At 44.9% G+C, this 20,223-nt stretch overlaps 1 protein-coding gene and 1 non-coding gene across 8 annotated transcripts in view; one reads left to right on the forward strand and one right to left on the reverse strand.

Annotated features, from left to right (window-relative positions):
- CHD9 (chromodomain helicase DNA binding protein 9) overlaps positions 1-20,223 on the reverse strand; it is a 236,832-nt gene that overhangs the window by 194,885 nt on the left and 21,724 nt on the right. The gene's annotated exons all lie outside the window — the stretch shown is intronic.
- TRNAG-CCC lies at positions 6,370-6,441 on the forward strand. Its single transcript has one exon. It is a non-coding gene; the product is annotated as a tRNA-Gly (tRNA).

Consider the following 20,223-nt stretch of genomic DNA (forward strand, 5'->3'; position numbering starts at 1 on the left):
AGACTGAACCTGGGCCCTTAGCAGTGAAAGCGCGGAGTGCTAACCACTGGACTGCCAGGGAATTCCCAGACCCTGTGCAGTTTAAGTAGAAGTCTTTTGTGGAAACCAGGAAAGGAGCTGAGTCAATGTTTCTTAAAACAAGAAATTCATAGAAATTGTCTCCTACAGGCACATATTTGATTTCTCCAACATTACAAATAGTTGACAAACGTTTCACCTTCCAGAAAGTTTGGTTGGGTAGAGAGCTCAAAACTAGTATGTCAGAGAACTGAATTTCTTCCAAAACGGGGCCAGTTCTGCCTCGCTGATTGGCTGTATTTGAGTGATGGTTAGCAACAAGATAAAAGACCGAAGCATTAGGCCAAATCCTCTGGCTATCAAATACATAACTGAATTTTCCCTTTTCTCACGGTCCATCTCAGTGTCATGGAGGACTGCCTGACTTTTTCGCATAGTCAGCAATTTTTGGCTAATCCCGTGGAGCCGTCTTCGTCCAGCACACAGTACCCTGGCTCCTAGAAGACACTTCTCCTTGTGTTCCCTTTTCAGAGTATGTACTATTTGGCAAGAATACACGGAGTGATTTGTGGAAACTGTAAGAAATGTCAGGCTGGAGCTTGCTCATTCTCTGGCACTCCTGTTTGTAGATAAACAAAAGTGACTGCAGTCTTTTCTGTTCCTCAAACATACCACTCTTCCTTGTCTCGGGAACTTTTCACCCTCTATTCCCTCTGCCTTTCCGTACGCTCTAGGTATGGCTGCTCCTCACAGAGGCCTTCATTGACCCCTAATTACTCCGGTGGTTTCCTTGTAAACACCACAGTCCTGTGTGTGTGTGTTTGTCTCCGCCCACTAGAAACCAAGCATCTCGAGGCCAAGGCAGGCTCAGTCTTGTTCCTGGAAGTATTCTCAGCACCTAGAACACAGGTGCTCAAGAAGTGTGTATTTTCACCACTATATTTATAATAGATAACCAACTAGGACCTACTGTATAGCGCAGGGAACTCTACTCAATATTCTGTAATGACCAGAATGGGAAAAGAATTTGAAAAAGAATAGATACATGTATACGTATAACTGAATCACTTTGCTGTACACCTGAAACTAACACATTGTTAATCAACTGTGCTCCAATATAAAATAAAAATTTTTTAAAAACTCTCACTTAAAAAAAAAAGAAAGAAAAAAAAAGAAATGTGTATTTTCCACTGAATGAAATGTTCACCCAAAATACCTGTAATATCCTGGGAGAAAGAACTGCTGTCATTTGGGGTTATCTCACCTGGTTTTGAATAAGATATTGGGAGCCTCAATGAGAGATTCTCAAAGCTAACTGCATACTAGAATCACCTGGGAAACCTAAAAGTTACCTTTGCTTAGACCCGGCCCCAACCTAGGGGTGATGGGTCTCAGGCACCAATATGTTTTAAAACCTCTTTGTGTCATTGCTTGTGCAGCCAAGGTAGAAAGTACTGCTCTAAGTAACACGAAACTGAATAACTATCCAACTACCGTGTTCTTATCCTCTAGGTGAGTCGTTTCTGTGTCACCTCTGTCTAGGGCAACCTAAAGTGTTCTTCAGACTACGCTTGTGGCTTCTGAATACCTGCCTCGCTATCGCAAAGGGGCAGAATTAGGCACAAACCAAATGAAAAATTAACCTCCCAGGAAAGAAAGAGAAAAGGCACCCAAGTAACTGAGGTTCATCTGTTAGGACCTGCTCTCAAAACCTCAAACTCAAAGGGGAAAGTTCCAGCACACTTCTCTCTTCCTTCATAAAAGAAAGTCGTCAACAAACCCCTTCACATAGCTGTAGAAGTCAGAGGCAATCAACCAATCACTCAAGTGCAAAGTGAATAAAAAACAATGCTCCCAGAGGGATGTGTCCAAATTCCATCCTCTTTCTTGCAGGAAACAGAGACCAAGTAGTGGTGGGCTCAGAAACATTTGTCCATATTTTTTGTTATGGCAAACTCTAAATTTGAAGACCTTATGAATAATTGGGACCTCTACTTTTTTTTTTAAGGTAAAGCAATGGCTATTGATATTTTTCTCAAGCTGTGCAATTAATAAACTATTTTTCCTTTATTTTTCAAAATCACCATCAGAACTGTTAACAAAACCTAGATTCATGCTGAAAGTCAATTGGTTTCCCCTCCAGTTAGAAAAACCAAATGACTTTAGTAAAATGGAGCACACAGGATTACAAGTAGAAATTCAGGCCCTACCACTTGCCAACTGAATGAATTATAAGCAATTTTTCTTGCCTGTTAAATGAGAATCAGAACACCTATGCTCTCTGCCTCACATTTCTGTTTCTTACTAATAATGTTCACAAACATTATTCTCTGAAAATGTTGCGGTGTGTAAATGAAAATTACTGGTCTACTGTCTTGTAGGTGAACATTTTTTTATAAGCTCCTTTTTAAAAAAATTATTTATTTAATTTGTTTATTTTTGGCTGCATTGGGTCTTTGTTGCTGCACGCGGGCTTTCTCTAGTTGTGGCGAGAGGGGGCTACTCTTCGTTGCGATGCACGGGCTTCTCATTGCGGTGGCTTCTCTTGTTGCGGAGCACGGGCTTTAGGTGTGCGGGCTCCAGTAGTTGTGGCTCGCGGGCTCTAGAGCACAGGCTCAGTAGTTATGGCGCATGGGCTCAGCTGCCCCATGGCATGTGGGATCTTCCCAGACCAGGGCTCGAACCCGTGTCCCCTGCATTGGCAGGCAGATTCTTAACCACTGCGCCACCAAGGAAGCCCACGTAGGTGAACTTTTAAGCAAATAAATAAATAAGTAAATAAATCCAGTGGTTACTGTCATTAGAAATACTGACCTAGGTTATACTATGTGCCCAGCAAAGTGTTGAACAAAACAGTTGTCCACTAGGGAAACTGAATCCATTAGACCAGAACAGTATGTAGATCACCCAACAGGGAAAGCCATTTCTTTTGCAACAGGAGAAACTCAGCTTGGCCAAGTACAGACATAACACGATAAATCCACCTATTCATCCCCAAAAGTCTGATCTAAAGTTCTTTCATCTCCTACAGAAGATGTCCTGGCTATGCAAGGGACTATTTAAATTCAGAGACCCTCTTATTAGTAAAGATCAGGGCACTAAACTTGAATGACTATGAGTTAACAAAACTTAATTCAAGGGTTTCAGTAGGTAAGAGGATCTGGAAAGTTGCAAGTTGACAGCAGTTTTGCAGTTGATCCTAGGACAGCTTAAAACAGAAGAACTCCTGCCTCCTAACTTCTCAAGGTTAGAAGCGACCTTTGAGGTTGTCTGGCTGAGAACATGCTGGGACAGGTATGGGTTAGAATCCTATGTGGTCCAGGTAAGTCTTCAACCTCACCTAGTTTAACCTCACTTAGTTTCTTTATTTATTAGTAAAATAGAGATTAAAAATATCTCTTTTGCAGTGCAAATAATCTGAAGCTTAGAGATGATATACCTAAAACCGGCACATATTAGATTATCAATAAATTATAGCTAATTTTTAAAAGTCAGTCGAGTGATTTTCAGATTTCTCCCAGTGTCAGAGCCCCTGGAAGCTGCAGATCACTGTGAAAAGTTGCTATAATTTACCAAATCATGTGAACCAGGAAAAGCTTATTTAGTAGCAAATATGACTCTATTTTATAGGTATATATAGTATCACAAAAACAACACATCTGATCACCAAAAGAAAGATTTTCTTAAATCCCCCCAAACAATCTATTGAACTGGGTCATGTGTCAGATATTCCTAAACTATTTGTTGGCCACTTGTTGGTTTGATTTATGCCTGAGGTGGGAGCTGGCAGCAGCTGTAACCAGACAAGCAGTGGTAGACAAATGGAGAAAAAACGTATCATTTCGATTAGCTGCACACCTCATAGAGTTTGCAAACCTCAACTAATAACATATTACTGATACTGATAAACTAATTCAATGATTTTGAAACTTTTTTGAAAATGAGGAAACTTTCTTTAAAAAGATTTTTTTTTTTTTTTGCAGAAGCTCAAGATCTAAAACACAGAAAAGCAGAAGTCCCGAATGAAAAAACAGAACAAAAGCTGAGCAGCCTTTCTGTGAGCTTTGGGATGCCCTGCCCTTCTCCACCCCTTGAATGCATGTCTGAAGACTTCCTGGGCTTGGAGGGGGACATTCTAAAAATCCGTGAAGTCCAGCCCCTCATTCTGCAGATAAGGGAATTAAACCCCAAGGGACTGAGAGATCCACCCAAGGTAGCACCCTGAGTTTGTGAAAGAACCAACACTAGGACCCAGGCCTCTGAATTCTCTGTTCAGCATTTTCTCCCATGCCACCAGGACGACTCCAAGGTTCCTAGCTTTGAATTCTTCAAATAGCACACTTGGGAAATTTTGATTTATTTCCCAAGATAACTGGTTAAAGAGATGAGGCAGAACCTTGGCAAAGCAGTCAACTCCCTAAAAAATGTACCTTCTCAAACTTGCAGGTTAATCAGATGTCCCTCCTCTGCCTACCTTTGCTATCGTGTTCCATAATGTACCAAAATTCTCTGTTTATATCAGACATCATAAATGGGCTGTACAGTGTATCCAACTGTCTTGGACTGGTTGCCAACATTTAAAAATCAGAAGATTTTGCCTAAAAATTTGGATTTCCACCTTCTGTTGAAAAATGAAAAATTCTAGCAATACTGAACTTTCATTCCCCGTTGATAACACTCCCAGGAGCTGAGGAGAGGCAAGCACTCTCCACTGTGTCTCGGTCCCCACCAATCCCTACCTACTCGTGTCCATTATTCTCTGGTCCCTGTAGGCATTTGAGTTTGTGACCCATGGTCTAAAGCTTTTGTCTATAGAAGGATTTTTTGAGAATGGGACTTATAGGAACAAAGGTAAACCTAAAATACAGACATAGGGGATAATCTCATTTCAAAAGATGAGGTGAATGTCGTCATACATAATGCTGCTTTCCTGCATTGATTAAGGAGGAAACTTTCAGAGTTTCCTGACTCGTTTATTTTTCTGAGAGCTGTTAAATTAACCATAGACTAATAGAGCTACAAGTCTCAGACTTGCTTTCCTGTGTGTCCCCTTTTACACGACTGTCTGCAGCACAACTCCAAACACTCTGCCGAGCTCCCGGGGAGATGTTATTAAACCACCCATCAGCCTGTTTCCTGCATCCCAGAGCACCTCCCTTAGCACTATGGTCAGGAGGAACTGGCTGAGAACCCCAGGATCAGCCCCAGGACTGGGCAACATGGGCGTGGACACAGCAGGCAAAATGAGAGCAATTCTTAAAGAGGATTCAGTCCTGCTCCCAGCGGCGGCAACCCAGGCCCTTGTGTCACATTCTTGCCCCTTGCACGTCCTCAAATCTGTTATCACTGCACATACCTCCCCCTGTTCAATCACCTTACTCTCCTCCATCGCTGAAACTTACAAAAGTATCAGATAAACAAATTCACCCAAAGGTTTTAATAGTTCAGAACTGTATATTTTTAATTTTAGCATCTTAACCTAAGTGTGTATCACTAATAATAGAATTTTAGGAATCATGATTAGTTGGTGAAAAGAACATTTGGAGATAAAAAGGGCTTACCCTCAAATTATACCACAAAGGAGGTTTATTTACTTTGTACCTGAAGGGCCACCATTATATCACCTCCCCTCCTCCAGGACTTTGTTCAAATGCTACTTTCTCAGTGAGGCCTTCCTTAACCTCACAAATTAAAATTGTGACCCTCGGACTTCCCTGGTGGCACAGTGGTTAAGAATCCGCCCACCGATGCAGGGGACACGGGTTCGAGCCCTGGTCCGGGAAGATCCCACATGCTGCGGAGCAACTAAGCCCGCGTGCCACAACTACCAAGCCTGTGCTCTAGAGCCCGTGAGCCACAACTACTGAGCCTGCGTGCCACAACTACTGAAGCCCGCGTGCCTAGAGCCCGTGCTCCGGAACAAGAGAAGCCACCGCAATAAGAAGCCCACGCACCGCAACGAAGAGCAGCCCCTGCTCACCGCAACTAGAGAAAGCCTGCGTGCAGCAACGAAGACACAACACAGCCCAAAATAAAATAATTAATTAATTTTTTTTAAATGTGACCCTCCCCCCTCGTCCCCACACTCCCTACTGCGTCCCCTGCTTTATTTGTCCCCATATCACTTAGCACCATGTGATATACTGTATCTTTTGCTGTTGTTTACTGTCTCTCCACCTCCACTAGAACATAAGCCCCATGGGATAAAGATCTCTGTCCACCACATCCTCAGTGCTGTGGCAGTGCCTGGTCCACAGCAGATACTCAATAAAGGTTTATGAAATAAATGAACTTGTCACGTATCATGCTCAAGCCTCGGGTGACAATTATTTCAATAGATAACAGGGGACTTCCCTGGTGGCGCAGTGGTTAAGACTCTGCACTCCCAATGCAGGGGCCCAGGTTCGATCCCTGGTCAGGGAACTAGATCCCACATGCATGCCGCAACCAAGAGTTCCCATGCCACAACTAAGGAGTCCACGTGCCGCAACTGAGGAGCCCGTCTGTTGCAACTAAGACTTGGGGCAACCAAATAAATAAATAAATATTTTTTTAAAAATAGTTAACAGATGGAAAGGAGAACTTTTTTTTTTTTAATATAAGTTTATTTTTGGCTGCATTGGGTCTTCATTGCTGCGTGCAGGCTTTCTCTAGTTGCGGCGAGCAGGGGCTACTCTTCATTGTGGCGCGTGGGCTTCTCATTGTGGTGGCTTCTCTTGTTGCGGAGCACGGGCTCTAGGTGCGTGGGCTTCAGTAGTTGTGGCTCACGGGCTCTAGAGCACAGGCTCAGCAGTTGTGACGCACCGGCTTAGTTGATCTGTGGCATGTGGGATCTTCCCGAACCAGGGCTCGAACCCGTGCCCCCTGCATTGGCAGGTGGATTCTTAACCACTGTGCCACCAGGGAAGTCCAAGGAGAACTTCTTGATGATGAGAGTGACTACATATTTTAAAGCTGGAAGGTTGCTCAGAAGTTTTGATGTAATCTTTCCTTTATATACATATATATTTGGTGGAACGAACGTACGTATTTCCTTTCCTAAATATTTTCAAGGACGAAATACAGTCTTTTTTTTTTTTTAATATTTAGAATAGATGTAGGGTAGCCCATCTGGGAAGCAGGATGCTAAATGAGATTGATTTTTTTTTTTTTTTTCAAAATGCTACAGTGTAACCACACCACATGTAAGGTGTGGGGTGTGGGGTATGGTGATGGTGGTGGTGTGGTGTGTGTGTGTGTTTATTGTGGCAGTTGCATCTTTAACTAGATTATGAACCTTTCTTCTTTTCCTCTGAGCTAACAATGATGGAGTTTAGTTCTTTATCTGAAATGTGTCCTAGTAAATATATGTAACAAGACCTAATTTGAAAAAGCAGCAGAGGATGTTCCTGGCTACTTAACTTTGCAGCACTGCCTTCCAGCTGTCCTTTGGGAAATAACTGTTTATCATTTTTGTTGTTGTTGTTGGTATTTATACCTTTTTACCATGCTTCTTTGAATTCTTCTAACAGCACACTTGGGAAACTTTGATTTATTTCTCAAATACAAACAGCATGAAGCCTGGACTTCTGGTTCAAGTGTTCTAACCTGGCACCAAGGTCAGAACACAAATTGACTGATGGGTCCCAGACCAGTTTAGATTCATGGTAGCAACACAGGTACTATTTGTTGAACTAACTGGCCAATGTTCTGAGCAGAGGTGGGCACCAGAGACCGTGAGAAACAGACCATCTTAGCATGAGAAAATGCTGAAAAGTTCTTTTATCACTGCTGTGACTGGAGATAGCACCAGTGAAAATTTAAAGACCTAGAGCATGTAAGATTAGGTTACCAATCACAGATCAAAGGAGTGTAGAACAGAGGCAAGGAATGACCTGCCTTCTAAGTGCCTGAACTTATGAAACCTCCCGGACATAATCTCATAGTAGAACCTTAATTCTGGTCTCTATTACAATCTATCCTAAGGAATAACACACGTACAGGGTTATTCATTACAGCACTGTCAGTAAAGGCAAAAGTTTAGAAACAACTTAAGTGATGACCTTGGGGACCTGGTTAACCAAATTATGGAATACCCAAACAATGGAATACAATAAAATCATTTTTTAAAATTTGAGAGTACTCTTTATGAATGGAATTAGAATGATTTCAAATACAAAACCAAGATGTGGGATAATAGAGTATGCTATCATGGGGAAAAAAAGGCAAAACAAGAATACATGCATACAATTATATTTTCTTGTATACATATCTCTGGAAGGGTATACATATCTCTGGAAGGGTACATAATAAACTGAATCATTGGCTTCTTCTAGAAAAGGACACTGGATAATGGGGGACAAGGTTTGGGAGAGACTTCTCACTGTATATCCTCTTGAATTTTGAACCAGACAAATGTAACTCCTAGTCAAAATAAAAAAATTAATATTTTAAAATTTAAAAAATTACATTAAATAAGGTTTTTAAAGTTAATTAACCCTCTTGGGGGGGAGGGGCGGTACAGGAGGTGGGTAGTGGAAGGTACAAACTACTGGGTGTAAGACAGGTTACAAGGATGTATTGTACAATATGGGGAATACAGCCAACATTTTGTAACAAATGTAAATGGAGTATAATCTTTAAAAATTGTATAGAAAATTAAAATAAAAACATTAAGTAAGCCCTTCTTAATCTATGACGCCTCATTCTTGCACCATTTCCATGGGTTTGAAATGTTTTCAAAATAAGAAGATCAAGTACAAACAAACAAACGAACGAAAAAGAATATGCTCTGCTCTGGGGTAATAAGTTGGGTGCCTCCAGCTTGAGGCTGTCAAGGAAGGGGAAGTGCCAAAGATAATTTGCTTGCTTCAGAAGTATACTTATATTGGCCAGAGAGCTGAGGGCAGAGTGGAAACCCTTTCTTTGCTGCCATCATGAAATGGGTTTCCAACACTGGCAATGCAGTTTCTGATTGTGCCATCAGAATCAGGCACAACCTTCTTTAACTGAAAATGGCCAACCCCCCTTGGGTTGGTTCAGTACAAGGCTGAAAAGAAAATGGCACAGTTAACCCTTTCTCTCCATGCTTTGGCAACCGAGCAGATAAAATGCCAAACATGTAGTAAAGGACATAAACGAAGTCAAAGCTTCGGTTTTGGAAAAATTTTCTTGGCCGACCTCTGGGAAGAGAGGCAGTCCCTCGGGGACTCATAGCAAACAAGGTATTTCCTCTGTGTGGGCTTAGCAAGAGTAAACGTGCAATGAGGTAGTTTATGATGGAGGGATGCTTGAATGAAAAGGGAGGAGAGTCAACAAATCGTGTTTCAGTCCTGACTCTACCTCAGCACTTATCATAGGATCTTAATTTTTACAGCCTGAGTAGCCTCCTCTATAAAATGGAATCATAATCACTGCCTCACCCACCTTCCTGGACCAAAAGATATAAAAGGTTACAAAGCATTTTTAAAACTCTGTGGCACTAGAGGTGAACGTTAGGGAAATAAACATAAGACAAAATACCTTTTGGTGATAATTACGAAGTTTTCAGAGAGGCAAACATATCTTTAGGATCCGATACATCATAACTTTCTAGTCTTAAACCTCCATCTGCTGCATTACCTGGAACAAGTCCCCTAGCCTCTCTGAGCCTTAGTTTCCTCACTGAAAAATGCTGTTAATGCTACCTACTTAACAAAGTAGTTAGCTATGAGAATTAGGTGGAGTAACCTATACAAAATGGAGAGCTCACCAGTTTCTTTCCCATGTACCTTGGGTAATGAATCATGGTCTCAATCAAAGGATACTTCATTTGCTGATTTGCTTCATTCCCCAAACTCTCTGTACTGTCTCTCAATTTTTCTGTAAACCTATAAGTGTTCTAAAAAATAAAATCTATTAGTTTAAAAAAATATGTATTTAAAATGTAAAGTGATTGAAAAGGGGGACTCTGGAGCCAGACTGCTTGAGTTTGAATCACAGCTTTGCCGTGTACTAGATGGATGACCTGGGGAAATTTAGTAACAGCTTTGTACTTCAGTTTCCACATCTATAAGCACTATGTAAATTTTTGCTATTAATATAAAATAATACTAATTATTACTTTTATTATTATGACATTGCACTCAACAATGAGAATACAGTGATGAAAAAGGCAATTTAAGCAAAGCCCTCTGAAAGCACCCACCATTATCTTAAATGTAGACCCAAAGAGGTTAAGTTACTCCACCAGGGCCACATAGCTAGTTAATGAGAGAGGACTAGAGAAGACCAGCCAGGACTAGTTAGAGACTTCCAGATTGCAAGCCACTGTCTTTCCACTGCCCCATGCTGTGCAACCAGATTCAAACCTGGACACTGCAGAGTCCTGGAACTACCACAGTGGATTCGGGAAGTCAGTTGGAATTGGCCCAATAATTCTGTGCATTCCTGACCTCCACCCTCTTTCTACATCCCATTCCTTAGGGTGTTGTCCTTGCCTGGCTTACATGTGGATCTTCCTGCAAATTTCAGATTTGGAGTTCACGGTGGAGACAACGTGGAAATGCCACATCCCCCATACCACTTGCATTTCTTTTGTGCTTGTGAATCTTATACAAGAACAAAGGTTGAGTCTCTCAGAGACCTTCTGGAAAGGGACAGATCCAGGTGTGGTGGGGCCTGAAGTGTATACAATACTGCGGGCTCACTTTTAGGAAAGGAATACGTAATTACAAATTAAAAATTAGGTACCAGGCCTTGGAATGCATGCAAATGAAGGGCCCTGAAATTTAAGCATTATTAGCTTCCCGGTAAATCCAGCTCTGCTCCTACAGTTACTAATTCCCTTCTTTCCCTCTTCCCTTCGTCTTTGCTTCCACCCGTGTCACTTGCACCTGCCCTGCCATCTAGCACTCACTGTGCCCCAGACAGTAACTTCTTCTTAAGTTTACATTCTGATTTAAAAAATGAACTTTGCTCCAGTCTGCAGATTATTATCCAAATTATGATACAGGCACAGCTTTTCTTGATATGAAAGAATAAAATGATGTACAGTTAACCTGTGGGTGGTGTGTAATCATGCTACATGGGGCTGTGCATTAGACTTGATAGACCACAAAGTAGCCAGAAACTACCGTTTTCTGTTTGCATTTGTGAACACACCCAGGGTCAGGCTCTTCTATGTCTGGGACATTCAGCAAATAAAATGATCCTCTCAGAAGGGGCTGGGGCTGGGGTTGGGGGTCCCTGGCGGTCCAGTGGTTAAGCCTCTGCCCTTTCACTACAGGGGGTGCGGGTGTGATCCCTGGTGGGGGGAGATCCTATGTGCTGCAGGGCGCAGCCAAACAATTTAGAAAAAAAAACAGAAGAAGGAGGGAATGATATAACAATCTAGAGAAGAGAACATGGTATAGTTATGCATAATTATGCATGATTAATAGAATATTTTTACACATGCCATCTGACCTGATGCTCACACCATTTGACGTACGTAGTGTCGTTTTATTAAACCCCTGCCCCCGGTGACAGATTGGAGACTGAGGCCTACAGTGACTGAAGTTTGCTTCTGAACCCTTCCCTGCTGATTTCCTTTCCCACAGCACCGCCCCCGTTATCCTCACATCCAGGGGACACAAAGAGTGCACAGGCCGCAACTGCACAAAGAACCCATAGACAAAGTAAGTCGAGGCTGTTTTGTGGGTGATTTGGGGACGGGAACTTGTTCCTTGTGGGTAGGGGTGGGGTGGAGCTATTTTCTCGGCTGGGATTATCCCGATGAGTCATCTAGGTTGATCCCATGATTTGCATAGTTCCTCACCTTTCCCCTCCCCTGGACAGCAGTATCACCCAACCCTGGAGCCGGGATCGCATGTGCCCTTCACTGCCCTGCCTGTCCCCGGCAGCCCGCTCAGTCGGGGCCTGGCACGGAGCCACCAGCCCGAAGCAGGAGGGGAGGAGGCGTGTGTCTCCCAGTGGCTGTCAGCTTTCCCAGCTGACTCAACTCGACACCTCCCTCCCCCCGCCGGGCACACAGCCTCCTAACTCTCCAGTTTTCAGGCTTGTCTGGTGGTTCTCAGTGGGGAGCACCCCCTTCCTACTGCCCGGGGCGCCTGGTCTGCAGCCTGGGGCTGCCAGCAGCGGCACCAGGGCCCCCTGCCCACTGGCCTGGCGGGCCCTCTCTCAGGACGATTCGAACCTGCTGCAATGGAGAGTTCAGAATATGGGTCAAGGTGCTCTCAGAAGGGCCCAGGGGAGGATCACCTGACCGGGAGGTGGATGACTCAGCGGGAAGGGAAGGGGTGCGGGCTGGAATCTCCTGGCCCACGGGGCCTGGAGGAGGAGGGCAAGTTGTCTCCATCTGGCTGCCTGCCAGGGGAGGAAGAAGAAGGAGACGGAAGGAAGGATAAAATGACCGCCGGTGACCCGACTAGGGTGGAGTCCAAATCCTCCCCAGAGCAGGCTGTCGCCCTCACGGAGCTGAAGCCACTCCCAGGTCAAACTGCCACTGTGGCTGTAAAGACCTAATTAGCTGCCTCCCCTGCCCAAGTGGGAAATCAAAAGGACAGAGCGCTCATCTCTCCAGACTCCAACCACCCAAGGCCCCTACAAGAAACCCAAGCCACCGGCCTAGCATGCAAAGGCAGCCGTCCCTCATAGAGGCGATTTGGTTTCTCCCCCAATTAATCCCGAATGTGAAAATTACTAACGCATTTTATTTTACATCTCCACGCGGCGGGGGCATCCTTTCAAGGGTGTGGCAGGGGCCGCAGTTGCTGGAACAGCAGCTGCGCTGTCTGAGCCTCACTTCCTCTGGCTCCAGCTGCAGGTTTGTCAGGGCCAAGCAGGGAGTTTCCTCATTCTCTGGGCTTTCGGCTTTTCTAGGCGGCCACCCGCACCTACCACCCTCCGCAGCTGCTCGCCCGCCCTCTGTGGGTAGCGAGTTTGGGACTCCCTGGTCCCATGAGTCAGAGCCAGGCTGGAGACAGACAGCAGGCTTCCTTTATTAAATCAGCCTCCTGCCCTGTACACCACAGAGGGAAGCTATAATTACTCGTTTGGCCTGGCTCTGAGAACTGAGCCACAAATGCTTGACTAGGAGGGATGGTTCCTGATTCCTGCATTTATCTAGTGCACCCCAGTTTGGAAATACAAACAACAGCCAGGGGTTCAAGCCTGTTACGCATATGTCAGATGTTTTGCACATATAACAGCGTGCGCTGGACCTGGACACTGATGGAGATTGCTAGAAAAATTGCTATATTAATGCTGCCAGGAGTTTTTTGTTTTGTTTTGTTGTGTTTTGTTTTTTTAATGCGTCCTGCCTTGTTGCCAGTCTCATGTGAGGCAGGCTGCTCATTGCTGATGTTGGTTTTTAAGAGATAAAGGAAAAGGCAACAAAACATTGTTTTGGATCCTCAGGACTGTTTTAGCCATCTGGCATAGAGACACAAAATCTCTGGCCTCCCAGGGCCTACAGAAGTGTTTGAAACCTGAACCCTGAAAAAAAGAGTTGGCTCTAAAAGAAAAAATTAAACCACCAAATGAAAATAATATAGCCAATCTTCATTAACTGTTCAATTTACTATTCGTTGGCTTATTCACTCATTCATTCATTCCTGGAAGCGTACATTTCTGCCATTCATTCACCAAAGATCTGCTGAGCTGTTTCTCTGGCCAGGTATAGTTGCAGGCACTATAGTTTCAGGGCTACATAAGTGCTAAACCAATTAAAGGTATAGACAGAACTAACCAGACAAATATTCCTGCCCTTGTGGGTGAATAACGGACACAAAAATAAGCAAATTATATGGTATGTTAGAGATAATAAGTGTGATTGATAAGAGGAAAAAATAGAGCAGGGTTAGGGGAATTATTGGTAAAGGAGAAATTCATAAACATCTCATGACATTTAAGAACAATTTGCAGGTGAGAGTTCTCTCACAGTGAGAGTTCTCAAGTCTGCATAATAATTGCTGAGAAATTATAACCAATCATAAATTAAATGAGTTACATTTGACTACAGTAAAATTATAAAAATCTTCTAAGCTTCGTTTATAACCAAAATTTGGGTGCATGTTAAATATATCTGATAGGAGATAAAAAGTAAAAGTGCCAAGGCATCTGACCCTGCCTCTGGTTACCGGTAAATAAAGGCACTTCATTCAAGTATTATTGGATACCTATAATATAGCGGTTAAGGGCTTGGGTGTCAGATGCCAGGGTTCAGGTATGGTGAATGGATCCATCATTTACTATTTGTGTGATTCTGGGAAAGGTATTTAATTTCAGTTCCCCCTCTTTTATAAGAGGGTAATATAGAACCTACCTTATAGGGTTTCTGAAATGATGAAACAAGATAATAAAAGTAAAGGTGTTAGTTAGGATAGCACCTGGCACTTAGTAAGTGCTCAATACCTGTTAATATATTATTATCGTTGCTGTTAGGATGATCACAGTGATGATAACAATGAGTTGCCAGGCACCATGCTGGGTATTGGGGACCCACAGCTGAACAAGACAATGACATGGTCCCAACTGGGAGAGGCTTTGCAAGCGTGCTGTGCTTCATTAAATCTCATGGCCCCTTGGCAGGGTGATCCCCACTGCACCACTAATCATTGTTAACCATACTTGGATGGCCAATAGAAATGAACAGACCACAGTGAGACACCATTTGATAACCTTTCAGTTGGAAAAAATTAAGAAGCCTGATAATGCCAAGTACTGGAGAGGATGTGGATCAATAGGATCTTCACACGTTCATTGTTGGTGAGATGGTAAATGGGTACATTCACATTGTTTTTCAGGAGATGTGTGCCAAACGTTCAGCTCAGCACGTTCAAAGGAGTGGAAAGCTGGTAACGACTCAAACGTTCATTGACAGGAGAATAAATTAATACTTGTGGGGCCTCTCACCTTCTGAGATGGCCCACCCTCTGTCTGTGGAGTGTGTTTCTCCCAAGGCAGTTTTCGCCTTTTGAGATGGACCACATTCTTTCTATGGAATGTGTATCTCTCTAAATAAATCCACTTCTTACCTATCAAAAAAATAAAAAGTACTCATGGGATGTGATAAAGAGGACAAAGGGACCATACATAGCTCTATGCTACAATATGGATGAATTTTAGCAATATAATATTTTGAGGAAAAAGTATATTTCAGAAGACTACATACAGCAGAGTATTTTCTTAAGCAAGGTAAAAACAAGATCTAAGCAATGCAACTTTTAGAAAAATATATTAAAATTAATTTTTAGAAAAGCAATGAATGGTAAAGTCAAGATTCAGGATGGGTGAGGGAGGCGAAGTGATGGGAAGGGCTGAAACACATAGGGAGAAGTGGGTGGTGGGTCCACAGGTGTTTACTGTATTATAAATAAATAAGTAAACATAAATAAATAATAAATAACCAGATGCATGCTATGCAGGGTCCAAATGAAGACGAAAGAATGTCATGAATCAAAGATTATGAATGATCCTGTGTACTTGGATTCAATAAAAGAGAAAATGAAACTCTACTCTTGGGATGGGTGTGAAGCACACCTCGGAAGGGTGTGGGCTTGTCAAGACAGAGTGGATAAAGGACCCTGAAGAAGGGCAGGGGTGTGTGAGTTTCCATGAGGATTAGGCAGCATTGACCTTGGAGGTGGGGGACCCTTCACCAGTCACGTGCTGCTGTGCTGGTTCAGAATTGTCACCTGCAGTCAGAGGGCAGGAGCAAGTGGTCACAGTGATGGGGGCAGCAAAATGTCCCTGGCAGAGCCCTGTTCACGTCCTGGGTCTACCCATGTGGTGGCTGGTCCTCAGTGCCCTCTCCCTGGGGTCTTTGCCAGGCCTGCCCTGGATAGACTTCTAGTTCCTGTGTGTTGTTCTCTCTCTGCCCGGCCTGGCCCTGACTTGAGGGATGCTGGCTGTGTGCAGAGAACCCCGTTCCAGCTGGGAGTCCTGGCACCTCCCCAAGGAGATGCAGTCTGGTCACTGAACCCACAGTCCTAGCCCTTCTCTTTCTTGCTCTGGGGGGAGCCCAGGGGGAAGTACACTCAGACAGCTAAGATGCCTGCAGTCATGGCCAGGCCCATGGGTCACAGGCTGGATGGAGCGAGCACTTTTTCATTGATAAAAAGGCCCCGGAAGCTGGCACCAAGCAGAGAAAGCTTGTTAGGCCCAGGTGATTGATTTCATGGACAGAACTAACTGGGATTCTCAGAGGCGCACGGAGGGCGGTCCTGTCTCTCTTTTGTGCTACTGCTGGTGGGGTCAGGGCTTTCAAGTTCTGGGAGCTGCTCAAAAGCCCCTCACCCAGCCCCACACCCCAGAACAATCATTGATACCTCAAGAGACTGGAATCAGAAAGACCCTAGATCAGGTTGTAGGTGGGCAGTTTCTAACTGTCTCATTACTTTAATTCTCTAAACCTAAACAACGGGGAAAATCATATGGTCATTGCCTGACTAAAAGGCATCAGTGAGGACCACATGACATAACTGAGAACAAAGTGCTTATCAAACAGAAAGGTCCAGTACATTTGTGTTAGAACACACGCCCGTCGAGGGTGGGAACTGTGTCTGACTCCTTCTCTGCTGGACTCCCAGGATCAAGGACAGTGCCCGGCACATAGTAAGTGCTCAATAAAAATACTTCTGGAATGAATGAATTGGAGTATTATGGATTAGAGTAAAACTAATGATGATGAGGATAATTCCTGACCATGATATGAAAATTAATTTCATCTTGACTACGTACCAGGCAAAACGCTAAAAGCTTTTCGTTGATAGTTCCATTTAAGCTTCACAACAACCCAATGAAGGAGGTGCTAGTATTATTCCCATCCTGCAGGTCAGTTAATGTGATCCAGGGAAGTTAGTGATTTTCCCAAGGCCACACCCTGGCAGAACAGGTTATTACCCAAGTGACATATTTAGGGGGTTCGGAGAGGCTCGTTCCCCAGAAGTGGAACACAGGCAGCCTTGGTGCCTGAGAGGCCACCATGATGATCAGTGGATTTTGACACCTTGAATGCCGCAAGATTTCAAATGAAAGTGCAGACACCTTTGAAAAACAGTTAAACCTAACTGTCTCATCAGGGAATAATCTGGCTTATCTGTTTTCTTCCTAAGTGTAGATGGTAGGGTTCTCTTGCAGGGATGGGATTCAGGGGAGTTTCCCCGAGTGAGTGGGGATTACACATGGCGGACTGGAGGGCTGCTACGAAGGGGGCTGAGAAAGGGTCCAAGATGCATGTTGGCTGTTCTGTTGAGAATTGGCCTAGGACTTCAGGAGGGCAAAAGGGTGTTTGGGTGCCCAAATCGCCTTTATAGGGTGTTTTTACAGAGCAGCTGGAGGACACTGGAAGAAGGCTATCTCAGAGAGGGGTAGCAGTATTGGGGAATTATCATAGGAGCCTTGCTTTTATGTTTGAATTTTTTATAATAAGAATATATTCACTTACTACTTGTGTGGTTAAAAATATATTGAAATAAATGAACAACTAAGTGAAGCGGGGGTGGAGGAAGGTTGAGAAAAGGTCATGGGTTGGATCCTCCAAAGGAACGCAGCTTCCAAGACTGCAGAGCCCGCGCCAGGCTGCAGCTCTCCAGGGCTTGGCTGATTTACTGGAGATGTACGGCAGCCCCCTGCATTCCCAGGGCATGGCGGCCAATGAGCCTGATCCACAGCTGGGGGCGGGAAGTATTTGCCTTTGCAGTTGGCAGCATGTCTGTGCCTCTGAGCCTTCCTCATGAGAGACTCATTATGCAGTTTGGTCACATGCCCTATGCATTTTAATGAATGAGTCAGGGGACAGACTCAATTTGAAAGAGGAATCGAAGCTCTCTAGGCTGGGTGAAGGGCTCTCAAGGGATGCTCTCACAGCTTGGATTACAAGAAAAGGAAAGAAGGAAGCTATTTCCGTTTAGAAAAAGGAAAGGAAGGTCAGAAGGAAGGAAGGAAAGAAGGAAGGAGAGAGGAAGCAAGGAAGGAGGGGAGGAAGGAGGGAGGGAAGGAAGAAGAGAAAGAGGCAGAAAGAACGGTGTAGAGTTCGGAAAACAGTCCTGGAACAGATGCTGCTCACCAGACACTCCCTTGCTCTTTACCCTCCACTTATTTACTCGAAACATTTAGTGCTTTTTAAGTGTCAGCTACCATGTTAGGCAGGGGAGTTACAAGACGAATGAGATAGAGTCCTTGCCTCAAAGGTCTCTGCAAAAAACCAAATGGGTTTGGTCAAGTCAGAGCAACTACACAGGGGTCTAATTTGGGAGGTGGGGTGGGCAAAAGAAGGTCATGTTCACTCCCTTCCTGGGAAGGGAGGTCCCTTACTGATGGTCAAGGGCTATCATCTCTCTAGCGCTTCCCGCTTGCCAGACACAGGGTGAGCAGTCCACGGTGAGCATCTCACTGAATCCTGGCAATAATCCCACAAGGCAGATACTGTTACTGTCACATTTTTTACAGAATAGGAAACCGAAGCAGCGTGAGCCGCCTGCCCAAGGTCACCCAGGGATTTGAACTCAGGTCTGTCTGACTCCAGAGCTCTTGGCAGTTCAGGTCTCCGCTGTCAGCCAACCACTAGATGGGGAATGCTGGGGAAGGCCTTTCCCTTCCCAGGCTGCCTTCCAAGAACACTCTGAACCCCCAGGAGGAAGAGGTTGGTGTGAATCCAGATGCAGTCAGCGCCAGGCAGCCTGGGAGTGGATCTGAAACCTCACTGAGCGAGGCTGTGTGTGAGACTCAGAGCCCAAGGGCAGCGGGGAGAGGAAGGAAACGCAGCCTCACGGCGGTCAGTTGGGGCGACGTGCCCGTTCCCAGCCTGCACACCACAAAACACAGGGCAGCAGATGCTCGGCAAACGGGTGTGTGGGAGTGAGCCGTACCCTTAGATGGCGGTCGAGCAGGCAGTATCACTGAATTACTCAACAAAGCCACCTCGGCTTTGAACTTTGAGCCAGGATCTGCTGGAACAGGGCCTGGGGGGAGAGGGGGGCTCTCACCACTGTGAAGAGGATGTCTGCCATCCCCCTGCCACCCCCAAGTGGGAGAACACAGCCTGGGAAGAAGGCAAGAACTGAAAAGCCACGGCACACCCACAGTCTCATGAATTTTTACAGCTGGAGAGAAAGAGCGATACACAAACATAGCAGGACACAGGGGCCCTGGGCTTCGTGCTGGAGAGAAAAGCAAGGCCACCTGCCATGAACCTGGCCTGTACACAGAGACAGGCAGCTTTTACTGAGTGATTACTACATGCCAGGGCTGTCATACACATTATTCCCTTGGACCCTACTGCGTCCTCGTGAGGGAGGTACTGTCATCATCCATTGTACCCAGGAGAGACTGATGCCCAGAGAGATGAATAACTTGCCACTGTCTGTTTTTCCCCACTTCTGGTTTCCATGAGAAGGGATTTTCCCTGAAGACACTTTTGGTCTTGACTCTCACTGCCCATGCCCATGGAATGACGTCTGACTGGAAAGCTTGGGAAGGCTATCCGCAACGTTCTGCTCTGCTCCCTCCTCCTTCCAGGCTGTTAGGAAGCCAATTTGTTCTCACACTAAGCTACATCCCCCATGCTGGCTTTCGTGATAATTAAGGTGGTACCTTGGCTCTCTGCCATTCCTTTGTCTTTTTTATTCAGTGTGTTCACAGCCTGGATGTAGAAGAGGGGTGCTGTTTTTTGGAAGGCTCTTTGGAGAGCCCAACAGCACTTAGGAGGATCCCAAGTGCTCTGGCCAAACCACCCCCATTTAACTGGGGATTCTGCTCTCTCTCCATGTCTTGGCAAAGGACACTCTTGGCTCTGGGACCACTTTCCCTTGGGAGAAGTCAGCTTGGCAACAAACGCAGCCTTAGCCCTCCCCCCAATGTTTTTTGGACTGGCACCTTTTTTCCGGGACGAGGAAAACTAAGTCCTGTACCCAGTTTCTTGTTGTACATGGAATTGGTCATGAGAGGGTATCCCTGGGGTGGCAGGGTCTTGGCCTGTGTACCAGCTCTCTCCCTTGCCACCTGCCCGGGCATCAGAGATGGGTACTTGACCCACCCAGACTGCTGCCAGTCTAGACTGCTTACTCTGCAACAAACCTGGGCAGCTGATCCAAACCCCCTGTCAGGCCCTGATTAACCCATACACTGTATATCTCAGTTTCCAGTTCCAGTGGATCTGCCAGGGGATTCAGAGCCAGTTATGTTATGTGGCACCAGCTGCCAAGCCCATATTACCTGGCTGTGTGACGGGGGGCAAAGTCCTGA

This window comes from Monodon monoceros, unplaced genomic scaffold, assembly GCF_005190385.1.
Source record: "Monodon monoceros isolate NGI ecotype Baffin Bay Population unplaced genomic scaffold, NGI_Narwhal_1 Super_Scaffold_10, whole genome shotgun sequence".
Taxonomy (NCBI): domain Eukaryota; kingdom Metazoa; phylum Chordata; class Mammalia; order Artiodactyla; family Monodontidae; genus Monodon; species Monodon monoceros.